Raw genomic sequence first — 8,898 nt, 5'->3', positions numbered from 1 at the left:
TTTCAAGAACTCCCTTCCTCTGAGGTGTCCCATTACTCACAGGATTCCTTTCAGAAGTGTACATGAACTGGTTATTTGCAACCATGTCAATAAGTTCTTGAGCTTCTGCAGGCATTTTCTTTAGGTGAATGGATCCACCTGCAGAATGGTCCAATGACATCTTTGATAATTCAGACAGACCATCATAGAATATATCCAGGATGGTCCATTCTGAAAGCATGTCAGAAGGACACTTTTTGGTCAGTTCCTTGTATCTCTCTCAAGCTTCATAGAGGGATTCACCTTCCTTCTGTCTGATGGTTTAAACATCTACTCTAAGCTTGCTAAGCTTTTGAGGAGGAAAAAACTTGGCTAAGAAAGCTGTGACCACCTTATTCTAAGAGTTCAGGCTGTCTTTAGGTTGAGAGTCCAACCATATTCTAGCTCTGTCTCTTACAGCAAATGGGAAAAGCATAAGCCTGTAGACCTCGGGATCAACCCCATTGGTCTTAACAGTATCACAGATCTGCAAGAATTCAGTTAAGAACTGAAAGGGATATTCGGATGGAAGTCCATAAAACTTACAATTCTGTTGTATCAGAGAAACTAATTGAGGTTTTAGCTCAAAATTGTTTGCTCCAATGGCAGGGATTGAGATGCTTCTTCCATGTAAATTCGAATTAGGTGCAGTAAAGTCACCAAGCATCTTCCTTGCATTGTTATTATTTTCGGCCATGTTTCCTTCTTTTTCTAAAATTTCTGTCAGATTTTCTCCAGAGAGTTGTGCTTTAGCTTCCCTTAGCTTCCTCTTCAGAGTCCTTTTAGGTTTAGGGTTAGCTTCAACAAGAATGTTCTTATTCTTGTTCCTGCTCATATGAAAAAGAAGAAAACAGAAAAGAAGAGGAATCCTCTATGTCACAGTATAAAGATTCCTTATGTAAGTAGAAGAAGAAAGGAATAGGAGAAGAGAAATTCGAACACCAAGAGGAAGAGAGGGTTCAAATTTTGAGATGAAGAGAAGTGTTAGTAGATGAATAAATAATTAGAAAGAGATGAGGAGAAGAGAAATTCGAAAATTAAATAAATTAAAATAAAAGTATTTTTGTTTTTAAATTGAATTTAAAATAAAAAATAAAAATTAAAGTTCAAAAATTAAGAAAGGAAAATTGAATCAAATTAAATTAAATTTAAAACAATTAGTTAATTTAAAAAGGAATTTTGAAAAAGAGGGAAGGGATTTTCGGAAATTAGAGATAGAATTAGTTAGGTAGTTTTGAAAAATATATGATTGAAATAGTAAACTTTTTAAAAATCAAACAAGAAGTTAAGTGATTAATTGAAAAAGATTTGAAAATCAAATTTTGAAAAGATAGGAAGTTAGAAAAGATTTTGAAATTGATTTTGAAAAAGATGTGATTGAAACTTATTTTGAAAAAGATTTGAAAAAGAAATTTAAAAAGATTTTATTTTGAAAATTAAAGTTAATTACTTGACTAACAAGAAACAAAAAGATATGATTTAAAATTTAAAGATTGAACCTTTCTTACTAGGCAAGTAACAAACTTAAAAATTTTTGAATCAATCACATTAATTGTTAGTAGAGATTTTGAAATTATGAAACAAAATAAGAAAAAGATTTTGAAAATAAATTTTGAAATTTTCGAAAATATTAAGAAGAAAATTGAAAAAGATTTTATTTTTGAAAAAGATTTGAAAAAGATAGAATTTTTAAATTAAAAATTTGATTTGACTCAAAAGAAACAACTAAATTTTAAAAAGTTTTGAAAAAGTCAACTCAAATTTTTGAAAATTTATGAGAGAAAAAGGGAAATATATTTTTTTATTTTTGAATTTTTAATGATGAGAGAGAAAAATACAAAAAAAAAGACACAATGCATGGAAATTTTAGATCAAAACACATGATGCATGCAAGAACACTATGAATGTTAAGATGAACACCAAGAACACTTTGAAGATCAAGATGAACATCAAGACTTATTTTCGAAAATTTTTAAGAAAAGAAAAACATGCAAGACACTAAACTTAGAAATTTTTCATGTATAGGCACTATGAATGCAAGAATGCATATGAAAAATAACAAAAGACACAAAACATAAAAATACAAAGATCAAACAAGGAGACTTACCAAGAACAACTTGAAGATCATGAAGAACACCATGCATGAGTTTTTGAAAAATGCAAGAAAATTATAAAAACATGCAATTGACACTAAACTTAAAAATTGACAAAAGACTCAAACAAGAAACACAAAATTATTTTTGGTTTTATGATTTTATTAATTTTTTTTGTAATTTTTCAAAAATTAATTGAAAAAAGAAAAATAAGGATTTCAAAATTTTTAATAGGAATTCCAGGAATCTTGCAATGTTAGTCTAAAGCTCCAGTCCATGAATTAGACATGGCTTAGCAGCCAGCCAAGCTTTCAGTAAAAGCTCCGGTCCAAAACACTAGACATGGCCAATGGCCAGCCAAGCTTCAGCAGAACATTACATTCAACAGCTAATTTGCTAAGAAAGACAAAGAAGCTCTTCTCTTGAGAATAAGTGAAACCTCGGTCCAAAAGATTAGACATGGCTTAACAGCCAGCTAGGATTCAACATGTTTCATGAAACTCTAGAATTCCTTCTTAAAAATTCTGAAGAACATAAAATAATTTTTTTTGAAGATATTTTTGAAAATATAATTAACAAAAACAAAGAGCTTAAAATTAAAATAAAATTACCTAATCTGAGCAACAAGATGAACCGTCAGTTGTCCAAACTCGAACAATCCCCGGCAACGGCGCCAAAAACTTGGTGCGCAGAAATCGTGACGGTTCATTCCTTGGTAACGGCGCTAAAAACTTAATACGCACGTTCATAATCTTAGTTCTTTGTCACAACTTCGCACAACTAACCAGCAAGTGAACTGGGTCGTCCAAGTAATAAACCTTACGTGAGTAAGGGTTGATCCCACGGAGATTGTCGGCTTGAAGCAAGCTATGGTCACCTTGTAAATCTCAGTCAGGCGGATTTAAATGGTTATGGTGAATTGACAATAAAAACATAATTAAATTATAAACTAGGATAGAGATACTTATGTAATTCATTGGTGAGAATTTTAGATAAGCGTATAGAGATGCTTTTGTTCCTCCTGAACCTCTGCTTTCCTATTGTCTTCATCCAATCATTCATACTCCTTTCTATGGCAAGCTGTATGTTAGGCGTCACCATTGTCAATGGCTACATCCTGTCCTCTCAGTGAAAATGGTCCAATACACTGTCACTACATGGCTAATCATCTGTCGGTTCTCGATCATACTGGAATAGGATCCATTGATCTTTTTTCGTCTGTCACTACGCCTAACACTCGCGAGTTTGAAGCTCGTCGCAGCCATCCCTTCCCAGATCCTACTCGGAATACCACAGACAAAGTTTAGACTTTCCGGATCTCAAGAATGGCCATCCATGGATTTTAACTTATACCACGAAGACTCTGATTAAGGAATCCCAGAGATATTCATTCAATCTAAGGTAGAACGGAAGTAGTTGTCAGGCACGCATTCATAGGTTGGAAATGATGATGACTGTCATGATCATCACATTCATATTGAAGTGCGAATGAATATCTTAGAATCGGAATAAGTTTGAATTGAATAGAAAAATAATAGTACTTTGTATTAATTCATGAGGAACAGCAGAGCTCCATACCTTAATCTATGGTGTGTAGAAACTCTACCATTGAAAATACATAAGAGCAAGGTCCAGGCATGGCCGAGTGGCTAGCCCCCATAAAGGTCTAAGATAGCATAAAACTGATCAAAGATGTCTAATACAATAGTAAAAAGTCCTATTTATATCAGACTAGTTACTAGGGTTTACAGAAATAAGTAAATGATGCAGAAATCCACTTCTGGGGCCCACATGGTGTGTGCTTGGGCTGAGCATTGAGCTTTACACGTGTAGAGGCTTCTCTTGGAGTTGAACGCCAGTTTGTAACCTGTTTCTGGCGTTTAACTCCACTTTGCAACCTGTTTCTGGCATTTAACTCCAGAATGCAACATGGAACTGGCGTTGAACGCCAGTTTGCATCATCTAAACTCGGGCAAAGTATGGACTATTATATATTGCTGGAAAGCCCGGAATGTCGACTTTCCAACGCAATTGAGAGCACACCATTTGGAATACTGTAGCTCCATAAAATCCACTTTGAGTTCAGGGAGGTCAGAATCCAGCAGCATCTGCAGTCCTTCTTCAACCTCTGAATCTGATTTTTGCTCAAGTCCCTCAATTTCAGCCAGAAAATACCTGAAATCACAGAAAAATACACAAACTCATAGTAAAGTCCAGAAATGTGATTTTTTATTAAAAACTAATAAAAATATACTAAAAACTAACTAAATCATACTAAAAACTATGTAAAACTAATGCCAAAAAGCGTATAAATTATCCGCTCATCACCTCCCGACAAGTGCTTCTTCAACGTCACTAGCTTGACACTTGATTATTAAAGTTTTTTCCTCTTCTTCCAGTTGGTTAAAAGAAATGTCTCCAAGGGGGGAGAGGTGAAAATTAGTGCCCCCTGATATAAATTCCTCCTAACAAGCTTTCTTTTATTGTGATTAGCTTGATTAACCTTGCTTGTTGGGGGTAGAAGTTGGATTATTTTTTTCTGACCTTTTCTTCTTCATGGATATTTTCTTCTGTTTCTTGGTCACAATCCCCTTTTCAGTGCTTCCCTTGGTTATCTTCACTTCTTTGATTTCAACATGTGGGTGTTGTGTGATGGTTAGAGTGTACCCTTCATCAAGAACTTCTTGAATTGGTGGTTCAATACTCTCACCCTCCATGCCACTCTCTGCTTCATTGGAGTGTAGATTCCTATAATTGTTTTCATCCATTGCAACTTCCTTTGTTTGTGCATCTTCCTTCTTTGTTGGTGCATCAACCTCCTTTGTTTTTGCATCTTCCTCTTCTTCCATGTGTGAGGGTGGAAAGTTCTCTAATTCACTGGAGTATAAACTCCTTTTATTGATTTCCTCACTTTCTTCCATAGGATCTTGTATTATATCCCTTGGGAAGGAATTTGCTTGCTCCTCTTCCTGTGACTTGATAATCGACTGCACATGTTTCTCTACATTTTTGACACTTGTCTTTATATCATGTATGCATTCTTTTATGAGAAACACAAGATCTGATGGTATTTGAAATGAATAAGGAGATGGTGGCTCTTGATATGAATAAGAAGGAGGTGATGGTTCTTGATAAGAGTAAAAAGATGATGGTTCTTGGTATGGATAGAGAGGTGGTGGTTCTTAGTATGAATATGGAGATGGTGGTTCTTGATAGTTGAAACATGGAGCATTGCAGTTTCTTTGGTTTTGACTTTGCCAACCAAAATTCGGGTAGTTCCTCCATCCACAATCATATGAATTACTACTTAGGTGGGAGTGGTAATCCATGTGATCTCTCTCCATTATTTTTCCTTAGCACAACACACCAAACAGAATTAAACGCACCATGTGGTAAACAGAAAAGCAAAGAAGAAAGAACAGAATTCTAAAAATTAAAATAAGAAAAATTAAAATAAAACTAACTAAGAAACACCAAACTTAATTTTAGAAATTAAGAAAAATATTAGTGCTGTTTCTTTATTTAAAAATAAATTTTTTTTCGAAAATAATAAAATAAAATTTAAATAAAATTAAAATTAAAACACCTAATCTAAGCAATCAAACAACTGATAGTTGTTAATCACTATCAATCCCCGGCAATGGCGCCAAAAACTTGGTGCGGATTTTCTAACCCACAAACTAACCGGCAAGTGCACCGGGTTGTACCAAGTAATACCTTACGTGAGTAAGGGTCGATCCCACGAGGAATAATGGATTAAGCAACAATAATTGAGTGATAGGCTTAGTTAGACAAACAGAAAATAGTGTTTGGAAGTTCAAAAGCATTAAAAAGTAAATTCAAAGTTGAAGACAGGCAGGCGAATAAGTGAGGAATAAAATGTGGAGAAAGCAGTTAAGGCTTTAGAGTTATCTATTTTTCCGGATTTACTTTTCTTACTAACTATTTTAATTATGTAGGATTTAATTTATGGCAAACTATATGTGACTAGACTCTAATTCCTTAGATCTTTCTAGTCCCCTCTAAAATTTATTAACTGCCAATTCCTTAGTCAATTAATTCCAATTAGAAGCTACTTGATCAAATTCCAGTTTATATGCCACAAAAACTCTAATTACCCAAAAATAAAAGGATTATATGTCACATATCTCGTTAAATCCAGATAATCAAAATTTAGGAGAATATGTTTTCAAGCTGTTGTTCAAGTAAAGATCTTTTTCAAGTTTTACAAGAACTCAAATAGAAAGAGGGTCATACTTCCATTCCACCCAAATTCATAAGATAAAGAGTGAAAACAATTCTTAAATTATAAATCCATACGTGAATTAAAATAGAAAAAGCAATAAAATCAATCCATACAAATAAACAGAGCTCCTAACCTTAACAATGGAGGATTAGTTGCTCATCGTTCAGAATAGAAAACTAGGATTGTAAATTGGAATGGAATAATGTTGTGTTGGAATCACCCTGTTGGGATCCCTTTTATAACTAATCCTAATAAATTTAAAATTCAAATTTCTAAAACTAAAATAATATCTTTTTCTATTTTTAAAATAAAAATTAAAGTTTAAATCAGAATTAATTAAAGCAATCCTTAATGGATGCGGAGACCACTCCATATGTTAAGACTGGCGCCTAACTTAGGCCGAGAGCTTTTGAGGCATGTTCCCTTCATCCGGTGCCTTCGATTCATGCTTCCTTGTTTCTTTATTCATTGTCATATAATAACGCCTCATGCATCATATAACTTCATTCTTTATTCATTGATTAGCATAATTCACGCTAATATATGCATGCATTCTTTTGGCTTCAATTGTTTCATTATTAATTAGTAACGCCACATGCATGCATGATCCATACTTGTGCCGTCTTGAACGCACACTTGCTTGCTTCAGGGCCACATTTCATGGGCTACGCTTCAGGTTTGAGTGCAGAGAAGTCCGGGTTGATAACATCATTCGCCTTCTTCTCTTTTTCTGCGAAAATTCCATTAAATCCAGCCGAATACTACCTAAAATGAACAGAATTATACACGACTCAAAGTAGCATCCATAGTGGCTAAAAGATAATAAATTCTTGATTAAAATGAACAAATTGAATGCAAATTCACTAGGAAAAAATAGGAAAGATGCTCACGCATCACAACACCAAACTTGAACTGTTGCTTGCCCTCAAGCAACCAAAACTAATATAGGCTTAGGATGTGAATTTGCATGAGAATGAGAGTTTGATTAAGCTCATGTCTCTTCTTATAGTGGGTTTACAACTGCAATCCTAAATATTTTTGGCATCTCACTCTCCTTTGAATAAGAAGGATGTCACTGTCATTTGGAATTAGAATCCAGATAATATTATGAACTCTCTGATCTTTTGTAACTCAATTTAATCATTGAACACAACAATTCTTCTTTGGTTCTTTTTTTCTTTTTCTTTGGTGCTTTGCACCTTGAGCCTAGCCGTAACTTTAAATGTTTTGTCTCAAGCTTTACTTGACACAGAAACACCACAAGCACTTAACTGGGGAACTCTCTTTAAGTTCTAAATATTTTTTTTTCAGTTACTCCCAGATAGTGGTGCTCAAAGCCTTTGGCGTACTCTGCAATTGATCTCGACTCTAAATGTTTTGTCTTAAGGATTACTTGACACAAGAACACCACAAGCATGTGACTAGGGAAACAACTCTTTGTGCTTTTAATCATGTCTGACCTCCCTAGTCATTGATGCTCAGAGCCTTGGACCTTGCTTTTATTTCTCTTTTGCTGTTTCTTTTGCTTCAAGGATTAAACTTTTATTAATTTCAGAGAAGTTATAATAGTTCTCTAAATTCCTATTCCTTATACATCAACATCATTTGATTCAAATTTAACTATGCACTATTCATATCATTCATTCAGAATTACAATTAATACCACCACATTTAAGTAAATAAGACTACTTTTAAATTAACTCAATTTCTCATGCATTACATCCCGTTTTCTTCTTTTTTTTTTATTTCAAGCTCAGTGGGTAATACATGAGGCATTTTTCAGAATTAAAGCAAATTAACAGAAAACTAAACTAGAATCTAGGAATCTAACTAATAAGGGATCATGCAATAAAAAAAAGCAAAATAGCAGAAAACCGAAACATAACATAGTAAAAGCGGGAAGGAATAAAAAATGAAAGGAACTCAACCACCTTAGTTATCCTAGCGGTTGTTTTATTCTTTAGGTTGTGTTCCTCCGTGAAGATGATTCGCCTCCCTTTGGTGCCATTAAAAATAAATAGAAAACTCATAAGCGAAGCGTCAACACCAAACTTAAAGGTTTGCTTGTCCTCAAGCAAAGAAAATCTGAAAACAGGGAGGGACATAAAAACTGCACGGAGGAAAAACAAAAATTAATACAAAAAAGGAAAATGATAAAAGAATAAAAAATAGTTAAAATAAAGAAATATATATATATATATATATATATATATATATATTTAGTATTTTTTTTTGAATTTTTATAATGTATTTTTTTTATTTTGTTTTTTTTTCTATATATATATATGTATATATTTAATTATCCGGTTCCTGTTCTGAAATAGCTGCATGATCAGAAAATTAGTAAGAAATCAATCAAAATCAAACAAGGAAGAAAACTACTACTATGAAAAAAAATAGCTAAGGATACAAAAGTATCGGGTTGCCTCCCGACAAGCGCTTCTTCAACGTCACTAGCTTCACACTTGATTATTCAAGTTTCTTTCTCTTCTTCCAGTTAGTTAAAAGAAATGTCTCCAAGGGGGGAGAGGTGAAAATTAG

At 33.5% G+C, this 8,898-nt stretch overlaps 1 non-coding gene across 1 annotated transcript; it reads left to right on the top strand.

Moving 5' to 3' along the window:
• The first annotated feature begins 214 nt into the window (after positions 1-214).
• Positions 215-322, top strand: LOC148546172 (small nucleolar RNA R71). The gene has a single exon (XR_015902134.1). It is a non-coding gene; the product is annotated as a small nucleolar RNA R71 (small nucleolar RNA).
• Positions 323-8,898: the final 8,576 nt, after the last annotated feature.

The sequence above is a fragment of the Arachis ipaensis genome, chromosome B9 (assembly GCF_059453495.1).
Source record: "Arachis ipaensis isolate K30076 ecotype BB chromosome B9, ASM5945349v1, whole genome shotgun sequence".
In the NCBI taxonomy this organism is placed as follows: Eukaryota; Viridiplantae; Streptophyta; class Magnoliopsida; order Fabales; family Fabaceae; genus Arachis; species Arachis ipaensis.
Note: the sequence above shows the minus strand (reverse complement) of the source record. Positions and strands in the feature narration are given on the sequence as shown.